This window comes from Gorilla gorilla, chromosome 16, assembly GCF_029281585.2.
Source record: "Gorilla gorilla gorilla isolate KB3781 chromosome 16, NHGRI_mGorGor1-v2.1_pri, whole genome shotgun sequence".
In the NCBI taxonomy this organism is placed as follows: Eukaryota; Metazoa; Chordata; class Mammalia; order Primates; family Hominidae; genus Gorilla; species Gorilla gorilla.
In genome coordinates, this window is record NC_073240.2 from 103,556,504 (window position 1) to 103,570,236 (window position 13,733).

The 13,733-nt window shown below is 55.9% G+C and overlaps 2 long non-coding RNA genes across 3 annotated transcripts in view; both read left to right on the forward strand.

Annotated features, from left to right (window-relative positions):
- LOC134757298 (uncharacterized) overlaps positions 1-2,229 on the forward strand; it is a 38,307-nt gene extending 36,078 nt beyond the window's left edge. Inside the window, exons 5-6 of the long non-coding RNA XR_010131105.1 lie at positions 383-440; positions 562-2,229. This is a non-coding gene — a long non-coding RNA (uncharacterized lncRNA). The remainder of the gene's footprint in view (positions 1-382; positions 441-561) is intronic.
- Positions 2,230-7,045: 4,816 nt separating this feature from the next.
- The window catches only part of LOC134757293 (uncharacterized), a 104,671-nt gene continuing 97,983 nt past the window's right edge, over positions 7,046-13,733 (forward strand). Inside the window, exons 1-5 of one of the 2 annotated variants that reach the window (XR_010131100.1) lie at positions 7,046-7,223; positions 7,451-7,508; positions 7,602-7,834; positions 10,435-10,492; positions 10,586-10,818. This is a non-coding gene — a long non-coding RNA (uncharacterized lncRNA). Of the gene's footprint in view, positions 7,224-7,450; positions 7,509-7,601; positions 7,835-10,434; positions 10,493-10,585; positions 11,401-13,733 lie in introns of those variants that run through there. The other variant, XR_010131099.1, reaches the window with a different exon arrangement.

A 13,733-nucleotide genomic window follows, 5' to 3' on the forward strand; every position in this document is an offset into this window, starting at 1 on the left:
GATGAAATGCCAGCTGAGGCACATGCCTTGGGAGCTAAGTGGTTGCTGCCCTTGACCACTATGAAGACTGGTGTGGGAAGGGTCGCTTTGGATGCACTTGAGCAGGGGTCCCCAACCCCTGAGCCATGGAGCCGTAGGGAGCCACACAGCAGGAGGTGAGTGGTGTCGAGTGAGGGAGTGAGGGAAGCTTCGTCTGTATTTACAGCCACTCCCCTTTGCTCACATTCCCGCTTGAGCTCCACCTTCTCAGATGAGCAGCAGCATTAGATTCTCATAGGAGAACGCACCCTGTTGTGAACCATGCATGTGAGGGATCTAGGTTGCGCTGTGCTTATGAGTATCTAATACCTATTGATCTGTCACTTTCTCCCATCACACTCAGGTGGGACCATCCAGTTTCAGGAAAACAAGCTTAACACGCCCACTGATTCTACATTATGGTGAGTTGTATAATCATTTTATTATATATTGGATATATAATACGTATATATATTTATATATATGTAATAATGGAAATAAAGTGCCTAATAAATGTAAATGTGCTTAAATCTTTTTAAGCAGATTCTTCAGGCCCAGCATCTGCCTCACTGTGGACCCCCCAAGCCAAGCTCCCAACCTTTCAGCAGCTTCTACACACCCAGCTCCCGCCTGCCAGTGGCCTCTTCAGGCCCATGGGGCTCATTCCTCACAACAGCCTTTCCAGTCCCAGTTTTTCCCTTCCGGCGGCCTCTCCGGGCTGAGAACCTCCTCAAGTCGGCCTCTCCAGACTCACTTGCACCCTCCAGGCGTCCTCTCCGGGCCAAGCTCCTCTTCCTGGCTGAGTCTCCAGGCCTGACTCCTGCCTCTCAACAACCTCTTTGGACTCAGTGCCTACCCATCTCCTGGCGTCCTTGGTCGGCCCACAGCTTCCTCAAGCCAAGCTCCCCAGGCCCAGGTCAGGCCTCACGGTGCCCCCTCCACGATGAGCTCCTGCCCTCCAATGGCACCTGCAGGACCCAAATGGTCTCCGGTCGGTGGGCTCCTCCACGCCAAGTTTGGGCCTCCCGGTGACCTCTGCAGGCCCAAGTTGTCCTGAAGTCGGCATCTCCCAGCCATGCCTCCCAGCAAGTAAGCAAGCTCTTTTGGCTCAACTCCTGCCCAGCTCCCAACCGCCTTTGTAGGTCCCGAACTTTCTCCAGCCAAGTTCTTTGGGCCTCATTCCTGCCGCCCGGTGGCCTGTACGGGCCCAGCAATGGTTGGAGAACGGCCTCTGCAGGTCCCGCTCTTGCCTCCCAGGGGCCTCTCCAGGCCCAGCTCTTGCCCCCACGGCGGCCACCTGGGGCCAAGTCCCTGCCTGCCTCCCAGCAGCCCGCATGCGGCCCAGCTCCTCCCTCACGGTGGCCTGTTGATGCCCATGCCTCTGGTACCCTGCCCAGAGGCATGAGCCCCTGCCACACACTGGCTCCTCCCATGCTGAGAGAGGTCAGCGTGAGCCCTTGCCTCACACCGGCCCCTCCCATCCTGAGAGAGGTCAGCGTGAGCCCCTTGACTCACACTGGCTCCTCCCACGCTGAGAGAGGTCAGCGTGAGCCCTTGCCTCACACCGGCCCCTCCCATGCTGAGAGAGGTCGGCGTGAGCCCTTGACTCACACCGGCCCCTCCCACGGTGAGAGAGGTCAGCGTCAGCCCCTTGCCTCACACCGGCCCCTCCCACGCTGAGAGAGGTCGGCGTGAGTCCTTGCCTCACACCGGCCCCTCCCACAGTGAGAGAGGTCAGCGTCAGCCCCTTGCCTCACACCGGCCCCTCCCACGCTGAGAGAGGTCAGCGTCAGCCCCTTGCCTCACACCGGCCCCTCCCACGGTGAGAGAGGTCAACATGAGCCCCTTGCCTCACACCGGCCCCTCCCACGCTGAGAGAGGTCGGCGTCAGCCCCTTGCCTCACACCGGCCCCTCCCACGCTGAGAGAGGTTGGCGTGAGCCCCTTGCCTCACACCGGCCCCTCCCACGCTGAGAGAGGTCGGCGTCAGCCCCTTGCCTCACACCGGCCCCTCCCACGCTGAGAGAGGTTGGCGTGAGCCCCTTGCCTCACACCGGCCCCTCCCACGCTGAGAGAGGTCGGCGTCAGCCCCTTGCCTCACACCGGCCCCTCCCACGCTGAGAGAGGTTGGCGTGAGCCCCTTGCCTCACACCGGCCCCTCCCACGCTGAGAGAGGTCAACATGAGCCCCTTGCCTCACACCGGCCCCTCCCACGCTGAGAGAGGTCGGCGTGAGCCGTTGCCTCACACCGGCCCCTCCCACGCTGAGAGAGGTCAACGTGAGCCCCTTGCCTCACACCAGCCCCTCCCACGCTGAGAGAGGTCGGCGTGAGCCCTTGCCTCACACCGGCCCCTCCCACGCTGAGAGAGGTCGGCGTGAGCCCTTGCCTCACACCGGCCCCTCCCACGGTGAGAGAGGTCAGCCTGAGCCCCTTGCCTCACACCGGCCCCTCCCACGCTGAGAGAGGTCAACGTGAGCCCCTTGCCTCACACCGGCCCCTCCCACGCTGAGAGAGGTCGGCGTGAGCCCTTGCCTCACACCGGACCCTCCCACGCTGAGAGAGGTCAACATGAGCCCCTTGCCTCACACCGGCCCCTCCCACGCTGAGAGAGGTCGGCGTGAGCCCTTGCCTCACACCGGCCCCTCCCACGCTGAGAGAGGTCAGCGTGAGCCCCTTGCCTCGCCCCGGACCCTCCCATGCTGAGAGAGGTCGGCGTGAGCCCTTGCCTCACACCAGCCCCTCCCATGCTGAGAGAGGTCAGCGTGAGCCCCTTGCCTCACCCCGGCCCCTCCCATGCTGAGAGAGGTCGGCGTGAGCCCCTTGCCTCACACCGGCCCCTCCCACGCTGAGAGAGGTCAACATGAGCCCCTTGCCTCACCCCGGCCCCTCCCATGCTTAGAGAGGTCGGCGTGAGCCCTTGCCTCACACCAGCCCCTCCCACGCTGAGAGAGGTCAGCGTGAGCCCCTGCCTCAACAGGCCACCGTGAGGGAGGAGCAGGTTTGTACGCGGGCTGCTGTGAGGCAGGCAGCGACTTGGGCCTGGGAGGTCGTGGTGGGGTGAGAGCTGGGCTTGGAGACTCCCCTGGGAGGCAACAGCGGGGCCTACAGACTCTGTTCTCCAGCCGGAGCTGGGACTGTTCAGGTACTGGGAGGTGGGATGTGGGTCTGAAGAGCTTGGTTGCAGAAACTTCGGGGTCTACAAACGCAGGCGGGAGCTGAGCCAAAAAAGCTTGTTTGCTGGGAGGCGGGAGATGCAGCCAGGAGAAACAGCTGTGCCTGCAGAGGCCGCCATGCGGGAGGCGGAGGCCGGGCCTCCTCAAATCGGCCTCTCCAGACCCACTTGCAGCCTCCCGGCATCCTCTCCGGGCCCAGCTCTTCCTCCCGGCTGCGTCTCCAGGCCTGACTCTGGCCTCCCAACAGCGTCTTTGGACTCAGCTCCTGCCCAGCTCCCAGCAGGCCCAAGTTGTCGTCAAGTCGGCCTGGAATTGGGCCCGAAGAGCAGCAAGTCGGCCTCCCCGGGCCCAGCTCCGTCCTCTCGGCGGCCTCTCCAGGTGCAAAACTTCCTCGAGTCAGCCTCTCCAGGCCCAGCTCCTCCTGCCTCCCAGTGGCCTCTTTCAGCCCAGACCAGCTCATGGCTCTTGGCGGCCTTCCCAGGCCCCGCTTTTGACTTTTGGTGGCCTCTTCAGGCCCAGAACTTGACCTCCAGTGGGCCTTTGCAGGCCCGGCCTCCTGCCTCTCGAAGGCCTGCACGGGCCCGGACTCACAGCGGACTCACAGCGGACTCTCCATGCCCAGCTAGCTCTCGCCTCATTGCGGCCTCCCGAGTCCAAAGCTCCTGCCTCTCGGCCGCTTCGGCAGGCCCAGCTCCCGCCTGCCAGTGGCCTCTTTAGGCCCAGCTCATTCCTCACAACGGCCTTCCCAGGCCCCGTTTTTCCCTTCTGGCAGCCTCTTGGCCTCTAATTTGTTTATCTTTTGTGTATAAATCCCAAAATATTGAATTTTGGAATATTTCCACCATTATGTAAATATTTTGGTAGGTGATTTATTTGGGGTGAGTTTCTGCACCAAGCTCGAATTTTTTATTTTATTTTCCTTATTATTTGGTGTTAAACAGGTTTAATGACGGTCATGGCAACTGTTTGGCACAATGAAAAATATCGCCCATGATCAACGTGTTCTGTTCTGGGGAAGGGGGCAAAGGCAGGGTGAATCACTTTCTTAAAAAGTATAGCTCAAGTTGGGAGTGCAGAGGGAATGGGGAGAAAACCCTCCCGCTGCCTGTGTCGAAGTGCAGGAGCCCCCACCCCCATACTCACCTGAGTCCAGCCCCTCTGGGGAAAGAAGGGGTGCATGAACTCCCCCTAGTCCACAGGCACCTCCCTGTGGCCCAAGGCCCTCTTCACACTCCATCTTGTAGCCCCAACAGGAGCTATTTTCCGAAAAGTGAAAAGCTCTGAAGGTCCCACAATTCATGGTATGTACACCTCCCTCACCAGGGGCTGCAAAGTGGCCTGGAGCTCCATACTGAGTAGAAGTCTTTGGGCCAGAGTCAGCATCTGGCTGACGGTCCGGATATCCTGGTTGGAGTGACCCTGGTGCGCCCTGCCAGGGCCTGGTGCCGCTTGCTGAAGATCATGACCGCCACTCATGGGCCACCGATGTGGTCCTTGTCCCATTTGTTGGGGCTGCGTCCATCCTTCTCAGAAGATGAGTCCTGTTCCTTGCGCAGGGCACTGAGGGACTGGGCCTGACATCATCTGAGTGGTAGAGGCAACTGGGTGTCAGGAGACATGATGGAGAGGAAAGCATCATCATGGTCATTCTCTGTCTCACTGTCCAGCAGGGACTCCCCTGAGGGGCCCAGGGCTCCTCCTCCATGGTGGGAGGTGAGCTTTTAACAGGTTCCACCACCCCCAAAGTGTGTAGGGTTGCGGGCCCTGGGCTTTCAGGGCAGGTGGCTCCAGGGGGCCGCCCAGGGTCAACACTCCCTGTGCCACCTGGTGGATGCTCATGAGCAACAGCTGCCAACTTGGCAGGTTGTTTTCTCTGGTTGGAGGCCACTGAGTAACTGGCAGGTTGCTGGGCCTCGTGTGGCTGCAGGGAGGGGTCAGGAAGGGGATGGAGTACCAGGGGAACATGGCCACAGAGTGACCTTCCACATTCCTCCACACGAACATGCTGACGCCACGGGAGGCCTCACTGAATGCAGGCCTGGGGGCCGAGTACTTGGTCCGGGCAGGGAGTTCCTGGCAGGGGCTCACACCTCACCCCCTCCTCAGCCCAGGTGGCTTGGGCCCAGAGAAGTGGGGGTTGGAGAGGAGCAGAAGACCAGGCCTCAAGTTTTGTTTTTTTTGTTTGTTTTTTTGTTTTTGAAATGTAGTTTGACTCTTGTCACCCAGGCTGGAGTGCAGTGGCACGATCTCAGTGGCCTTCATACCTGGCTAATTTTTTGTATTTTTACTGGAGGTGGGGTTTTGCCATGTTGGCCAGGCTGGTCTTGACCTCCCGACCTCAGGTGATCCACCCACCTCAGCCTCCCAAAATGGGATTACGGGCATGAGCCACTGCTCCCAACTTCATTCATTTTTACTTGAAAAACTCCGTTAAGCATTTTTTTAAGGTAGACCTAGTGGTCCTGAATGCCCTCAGCTTTGTTTGTCGAGGAAGCACGTTATTTCTTTTTTCTTTCTGAAGGACAGCTTTGTCAGACATAGTATTAGTTGCTGGCAGTTTTTTTCTTTCAGCACTTTGAATGTATTATTCGATTCTGTCCTGACCTGCAAAGTTTCTTTAACTTTTGACTATTTGATTATATTGTGACTTGGTGAGTATCTATTTGGTTTGAAACTCTTCAGGAATCTTTAAGCTTCATGGATTTAGATGTCTAAATCTTTCCCATGATTTAGGCAGTTTTCAGCCATTCTTTAAATAAGCTTTCTTCTCCTTTCTCTACTTTCCTTTTCAAACTCACATAACCTGACAATGGGTTGCCTAATGGTGTCTTGTTGGCTTTCTTTTCTCTGTCTTTTTTCTTTTTTTTTTTTTTTTTGAGACAGAGTCATGCTCTGTCACCCAGGCTGGAGTGCAATGTGTGGTCTAGGCTCACTAGGGTTAGGGTTAGGGTTTTAGGGTAAGGGCGAAGGGTTAGGGTTTTAGGGTAAGGGCGAAGGGTTAGGGTTTTAGGGTCAGGGCCCAGGGTTAGGGTTTTAGGGTCAGGGCCCAGGGTTAGGGATTTAGGGTCAGGGCCCAGGGTTAGGGTTTTAGGGACAGGGCCCAGCATTAGGGTTTTAGGGTCAGGGCCCAGGGCCCAGGGTTAGGGTTTTAGGGTCAGTGCCTGGGGCCCAGGGTTAGGGCTTTAGGGCCAGGGCCCGGGGCCAGGGTTAGGGATTTAGGGCCAGGGCCCGGGGCCCACGGTTAGGGCTTTAGGGCCAGGGCCCGGGGCCCAGGGTTAGGGCTTTAGGGTCAGGGCCCAGGGCCCAGGGTTAGGGCTTTAGGGACAGGGCCCGGGGCCCAGGGTTAGGGCTTCAAGGCCAGGGCCCGGGGCCCAGGGTTAGGGCTTCAGGGTCAGGGCCCGAGGCCCAGGGTTAGGGCTTCAGGGTCAGGGCCCGAGGCCCAGGGTTAGGGCTTCAGGGTCAGGGCCCGGGGCCCAGTGTTAGGGCTTCAGGGTCAGGGCCCGGGGCCCAGGGTTAGGGCTTCAGGGTCCGGGCCCGGGGCCCAGGGTTAGGGCTTCAGGGTCAGAGCCCGGGGCCCAGGGTTAGGGCTTCAGGGTCCGGTCCCGGGGCCCAGGGTTAGGGCTTCAGAGTCAGGGCCCGGGGCCCAGGGTTAGGGCTTCAGGGTCAGGGCCCGGGGCCCAGGGTTAGGGCTTCAGGGTCCGGGCCCGGGGCCCAGGGTTAGGGCTTCAGGGTCAGGGACCGGGGCCCAGGGTTAGGGTTTTAGGGTCAGGTCCCGGGGCCCAGGGTTAGGGTTTTAGGGTCAGGGCCCGGGGCCCAGGGTTAGGGTGATTTCCAGGAAGTGACCCCACAAAGACTCAAGCTACCACTTACTGTTGATTGTGATGAAATGCCAGCTGAGGCACACGCCTTGGGAGCTAAGTGGTTGCTGCCCTTGACTACTATGAAGACTGGTGTGGGAAGGGTCGCTTTGGATGCACTTGAGCAGGGGTCCCCAACCCCTGAGCCATGGAGCCGTAAGGAGCCACACAGCAGGTGAGTGGTGTCGAGTGAGGGAGTGAGGGAAGCTTCGTCTGTATTTACAGCCACTCCCCTTTGCTCACATTCCCGCCTGAGCTCCACCTTCTCAGATGAGCAGCAGCATTAGATTCTCATAGGAGAACGCACCCTGTTGTGAACCGTGCATGTGAGGGATCTAGGTTGCGCTGTGCTTATGAGAATCTAATACCTATTGATCTGTCACTTTCCCCCATCACGCTCAGGTGGGACCATCCAGTTTCAGGAAAACAAGCTTAACACGCCCACTGATTCTACATTATGGTGAGTTCTATAATTATTTTATTATATATTCCAGTGTAATAATGGAAATGAAGTGCCTAATCAACGTAAATGTGCTTAAATCTTTTGGCCCAGCTCCTACCTCCCGGCAGCCTCGCCAGGCCCAGAACTCTCTCCAGTCAGCCTCTACAGACCAAGCTCATGACTCACAATGGCCTATTTAGGCCCATACCCTACCTCACGGCAGTCTCCTCAGATGAGCCTACTGCCTCACAACAGCCTCCACAGGCACAGCTCCATCGTTACAATGGCCTCTTTAGACCCAGCTCCTGCCTCCCAGCCTTCTCTCCAGGCCCTGAACTTTCTCCGTAAGTTGAGGTAGCTGGGACTGTAGGTATACATGACGATACTTGGCTAATTTTTAAATTGTTTTGCAGACATGGGGTCTCACTTTGTTGGCCAGGCTGCTGTCAAACTAATGGCCTCAAGTGACCCTTCCACCCCTGCCTCCCATCCTCGAGGTATGTGCCACCACAAGGGGCACTTGTTCAATTTTCTAAAGAAAAAATTTCTAAAGTAAGGCTGTGGGATGATGGCAGGAAGATAAAAGAAAAACAGAAGAATAAGTTAAAATGACTTATTCACACATATTCTTTTGACAGCAAGAAGAACTTTTAGTATATACATTCTTTACAAACAAACAAACGGCAGATAAACAATGTTGTATAGGAACTTCAACACACACTGTACAATATTCCCACTTTGCTGACATAAGTTATGGAAATTTCGTGGTTTCCTTGAGTGTCGCTACCAGTATTTTGCTTCTCTGATGATTTTTATCAACTTCCTCATCTGTTAACTTCTCTCCAAAGTATGTCATGTCACGACATACTGCCGCTGCACGAACACGGCCAGTGTCTTCCTATTAAACATGTAGAATGCTTTCCTAATTTCTCTTTTTACTCTCTGTCTTTGTGTTCTGCATTTTCCTTACTTTTATTGTCAGAAACTCCAGAAAGTCAATCGTACTAATTTATCACGATTTGCTTTATTAATTTATACTATGCTTATATGGAATTTTGCCCAACAGACCTCATTACAATTTGGGCCAGGGCCCAGGGTTAGGGTTGTTTTAATGTCAGGGCCCAGAGTTAGGGTTGTTTTAGGGTCAGGGCCCAGGGTTAGGGTTGTTTTAGGGTCAGGGCCCAGGGTTAGGGTTGTTTAAGGGTCAGGGCCCAGGATTAGGGTTGTTTTAGGGTCAGGGCCCAGGGTTAGTGTTGTTTTAGGGTCAGGGCCCAGGGTTAGGGTTGTTTTAGGGTCAGGGCCCAGTGTTAGGGTTGTTTTAGGGTCAGAGCCCAGGGTTGCGGTTGTTTTAGGGTCAAGGCCCAGGGTAGGGTTGTTTTAGGGTCAGGACCCACGGTTAGGGTTTTAGGATCAGGGCCAGGGCCCAGGGTTAGGGTTTTAGGGTAAGGGCCAGGGCCCAGGGTTAGGGTTTTAGGCTCAGGGCCAGGGCCCAGGGTTAGGGTTTTAGGCTCAGGGTCAGGGCCCATGGTTAGGGTTGTTTCAGGGTCAGGGCCCAGGGTTAGGGTTTTTTCAGGGTCAGGGCCCAGGGTTAGGGTTGTTTCAGGGTCAGGGCCCAGGGTTAAGGTTGTTTCAGGGTCAGGGCCCAGAGTTAGGGTTGTTTCAGGGTCAGGGCCCAGGGTTAGGGTTGTTTCAGGGTCAGGGCCCAATGATAGGGTTGTTTTAGGGTCAGGGCCCAGGGTTAGGGATTTAGAGTCAGGGCCAGGGCCCAGGGTTAGGGTTTTAGGCTCAGGGCCAGGGCCCAGGGTTAGGGTTTTAGGCTCAGGGCCAGGGCCCAGGGTTAGTGTTTTAGGCTCAGGGCCAGGTCCCATGGTTAGGGTTTTAGGGTCAGGGCCAGGGCCCAGGGTTAGGGTTTTAGGCTCAGGACCAGGGCCCAGGGTTAGGGTTTTAGGGTCAGGGCCAGGGCCCAGGGTTAGGGTTTTAGGCTCAGGGTCAGGGCCCAGGGTTAGGGTTTTAGGATCAGTGTCAGGGCCCAGGGTTAGGGTTTTAGGCTCAGGGCCAGGGCCCAGGGTTAGCGTTTTAGGCTCAGGACCAGGGCCCAGGGTTAGGGTTTTAGGGTCAGGGCCAGGGCCCAGGGTTAGATTTTTAGGCTCAGGGTCAGGGCCCAGGGTTAGGGTTTTAGGATCAGTGTCAGGGCCCAGGGTTAGGGTTTTAGGGTCAGGGCCAGGGCGCTGGGTTAGGGTTTTAGGGTTATGGCCAGTGCCCAGGGTTAGGGTTTTAGGGTCAGGGCCAGGGCCCAGGGTTAGGGTTTTAGGGTCAGGGCCAGGGCCCAGGGTTAGGGTTTAAGGGTCAAGGCCAGGGCCCAGGGTTAGGGTTTTTGGGTCAGGGCCTGGGCCCAGGGTTAGGTTTTTAGGGTCAGGGCCCAGGGTTAGGGTTTTAGGGTCAGGGCCCAGGGTTAGGGTTTTAGGGTCAGGACTCAGGGTTAGGGTTTTAGGGTCAGGGCCCAGGGTTAGGGTGATTTCCAGGAAGTGACCTCACAGTGACTCAAGCTACCACTTACTGTTGATTGTGATGAAATGCCAGCTGAGGCACATGCCTTGGGAGCTAAGTGGTTGCTGCCCTTGACTACTATGAAGACTGGTGTGGGAAGGGTCGCTTTGGATGCACTTGAGCAGGGGTCCCCAACCCCTGAGCCATAGAGCCGTAAGGAGCCACACAGCAGGTGAGTGGTGTCGAGTGAGGGAGTGAGGGAAGCTTCGTCTGTATTTACAGCCACTCCCCTTTGCTCACATTCCCGCCTGAGCTCCAACTTCTCAGATGAGCAGCAGCATTAGATTCATAGGAGAACGCACCCTGTTGTGAACCGTGCATGTGAGGGATCTAGGTTGCGCTGTGCTTATGAGAATCTAATACCTATTGATCTGTCACTTTCTCCCATCACGCTCAGGTGGGATCATCCAGTTTCAGGAAAACAAGCTTAACACGCCCACTGATTCTACATTATGGTGAGTTCTATAATTATTTTATTATATATTCCAGTGTAATAATGGAAATGAAGTGCCTAATCAACGTAAATGTGCTTAAATCTTTTGGCCCAGCTCCTACCTCCCGGCAGCCTCGCCAGGCCCAGAACTCTCTCCAGTCAGCCTCTACAGACCAAGCTCATGACTCACAATGGCCTATTTAGGCCCATACCCTACCTCACGGCAGTCTCCGCAGATGAGCCTACTGCCTCACAACAGCCTCCACAGGCACAGCTCCATCGTTACAATGGCCTCTTTAGACCCAGCTCCTGCCTCCCAGCCTTCTCTCCAGGCCCTGAACTTTCTCCGTAAGTTGAGGTAGCTGGGACTGTAGGTATACATGACGATACTTGGCTAATTTTTAAATTGTTTTGCAGACATGGGGTCTCACTTTGTTGGCCAGGCTGCTGTCAAACTAATGGCCTCAAGTGACCCTTCCACCCCTGCCTCCCATCCTCGAGGTATGTGCCACCACAAGGAGCACTTGTTCAATTTTCTAAAGAAAAAATTTCTAAAGTAAGGCTGTGGGATGATGGCAGGAAGATAAAAGAAAAACAGAAGAATAAGTTAAAATGACTTATTCACACATATTCTTTTGACAGCAAGAAGAACTGTTAGTATATGCATTCCTTACAAACAAAGAAACGGCAGATAAACAATGTTGTATAGGAACTTCAACACACACTGTACAATATTCCCACTTTGCTGACATAAGTTATGGAAATTTCGTGGTTTCCTTGAGTGTCGCTACCAGTATTTTGCTTCTCTGATGATTTTTATCAACTTCCTCATCTGTTAACTTCTCTCCAAGGTATGTCATGTCACGACATGCTGCCGCTGCACGAACACGGCCAGTGTCTTCCTATTAAACATGTAGAATGCTTTCCTAATTTCTCTTTTTACTCTCTGTCTTTGTGTTCTGCATTTTCCTTACTTTTATTGTCAGAAACTCCAGAAAGCCAATCGTACTAATTTATCACGATTTGCTTTATTAATTTATACTATGCTTATATGGAATTTTGCCCAACAGACCTCATTACAATTTGGGCCAGGGCCCAGGGTTAGGGTTGTTTTAGGGTCAGGGCCAGGGCCCAGGGTTAGGGTTGTTTTAGAGTCAGGGCCAGGGCCCAGGGTTAGGCTTGTTTTAGGTTCAGGACCTGGGCCCAGGGTTAGGCTTGTTTTAGTGCCAGGGACCAGGGTTAGGGTTGTTTTAGGGTCAGGGCAGGGCCCAGGTTTAGGGTTGTTTTAGGTCAGGGCCAGGGCCCAGGGTTAGGGTTGTTTTAGGTCAGGGCCAAGTCCCAGGGTTAGGGTTGTTTTAGGGTCAGGGCCAGGGCCCAGGGTTAGGGTTGTTTTAGGGTCAGGGCCAGGGCCCAGGTTTAGGCTTGTTTTAGGGTCAGGGCCAGGGCCCAGGGTTAGGCTTGTTTTAGGGTCAGGGCCAGGGCCCAGGGATAGGGTTGTTTTAGGGTCAGGGCCAGGGCCGAGGGTTAGGCTTGTTTTAGGGTCAGGGCCAGGGCCCAGGTTTAGGGTTGTTTTAGGGTCAGGACCTGGGCCCAGGGTTAGGCTTGTTTTAGTACCAGGGCCCAGGGTTAGGGTTGTTTTAGGGTCAGGGCCAGGGCCCAGGGTTAGGGTTGTTTTAGGTCAGGGCCAGGTCCCAGGGTTAGGCTTGTTTTAGGGTCAGGGCCAGGGCCCAGGGTTAGGGTTGTTTTAGATTCAGGGCCAGTGCCCAGGGTTAGGGTTGTTTTAGGGTCAGGGCGAGGGCCCAGGGTTAGGGTTGTTTTAGTGTCAGGGCCAGGGCCCAGGGTTAGGCTTGTTTTAGGGTCAGGGCCAGGGCCCAGGGTTAGGCTTGTTTTAGGGTCAGGGCCAGGGCCCAGGGTTAGGCTTTTTTTAGGGTCAGGGTCAGGGACCCAGGGTTAGGGATGTTTTACGGTGAGGGACAGGGTCCAGGGTTAGGGTTGTTTCAGGGTCAGGGTCAGGGTCCAGTTTTAGGGTTGTTTTAGGGTCACGGCCAGGGCCCAGGGTTAGGGTTGTTTTACGGTCAGGGCCAGGGCTCAGGGTTAGGGATGTTTAGGGTCATGTCCAGGGCCCACGGTTAGGGTGGTTTTAGGGTCAGGGCCAGGGTCCAGGGTCAGGGTTGTTTCAGTGTCAGGGCCAGGTCCCAGGGTTAGGGTTGTTTTAGGGTCAGGGCCAGGGCCCAGGGTTATGGTTATTTTAGGGTCAGTGCCCAGGGTTAAGGTTGTTTTAGGGTCAGGGCCCAGGGTTAGGGTTGTTTTAGGGTGAGTGCCCATGGTTGGCTTTATTTTAGGGTCAGGGCCAGGGCCTAGGGTTAGGTTTGTTTTAGGGTCTGGGCCAGGGCCCAGGGTTAGGGTTGTTTTAGGGTCAGGGCCAGGGCCCAGGGTTAGGCTTGTTTTAGAGTCAGGGCCAGGGCCCAGGGTTAGGGTTGTTTTAGGGTCAGGGCCAGGGCCCAGGGTTAGGTTTGTTTTAGGGTCAGGGCCAGGGCCAGGGTTAGGTTTGTTTTAGGGTCAGGGCCTGGGCCCAGGGTTAGGGTTGTTTTAGGTTCAGGGCCAGGGCCCAGAGCTATGGTTGTTTTAGGGTCAGGGCCAGGGCCCAGGGTTAGGATTGTTTTAGGGTCAGGGCCAGGGCCCAGGGTTAGGGTTGTTTTAGGGTCAGGGCCAGGGCCCAGCGTTAGGGTTGTTTTAGGGTCAGCGCCAGGGCCCAGGGTTAGGGTTGTTTTAGGGTCAGGACCTGGGCCCAGGGTTAGGCTTCTTTTAGTGCCAGGGCCCAGGGTTCGGGTTGTTTTAGAGTCAGGGCCAGGGCCCAGGGTCAGGGTTGTTTTAGGTCAGGGCCAGGGCCCAGGTTTAGGGGTGTTTTAGGGTCTGGGCCAGGGCCCAGCGTTAGGGTTGTTTTAGGGTCAGGGCCAGGGCCCAGGGTTAGGCTTGATTTAGGGTCAGGGCCAGGGCCCAGGGTTAGGCTTGTTTTAGGGTCAGGGCAAGGGCCCAGGGTTAGGTTTGTTTTAGGGTCAGGGCCAGGGCCCAGGGTTAGGCTTGTTTTAGGGTCAGGGCCAGGGCCCAGGGTTAGGGATGTTTTACGGTCAGGGCCAGGGCCCAGGGTTAGGGTTGTTTTAGGGTCAGGGTCAGGGCCCAGGTTTAGGGTTGTTTTAGGGTCAGGGCCAGTGCCCAAGGTTAGGGTTGTTTTACGGTCATAGCCAGGGCTCAGGGTTAGGGTT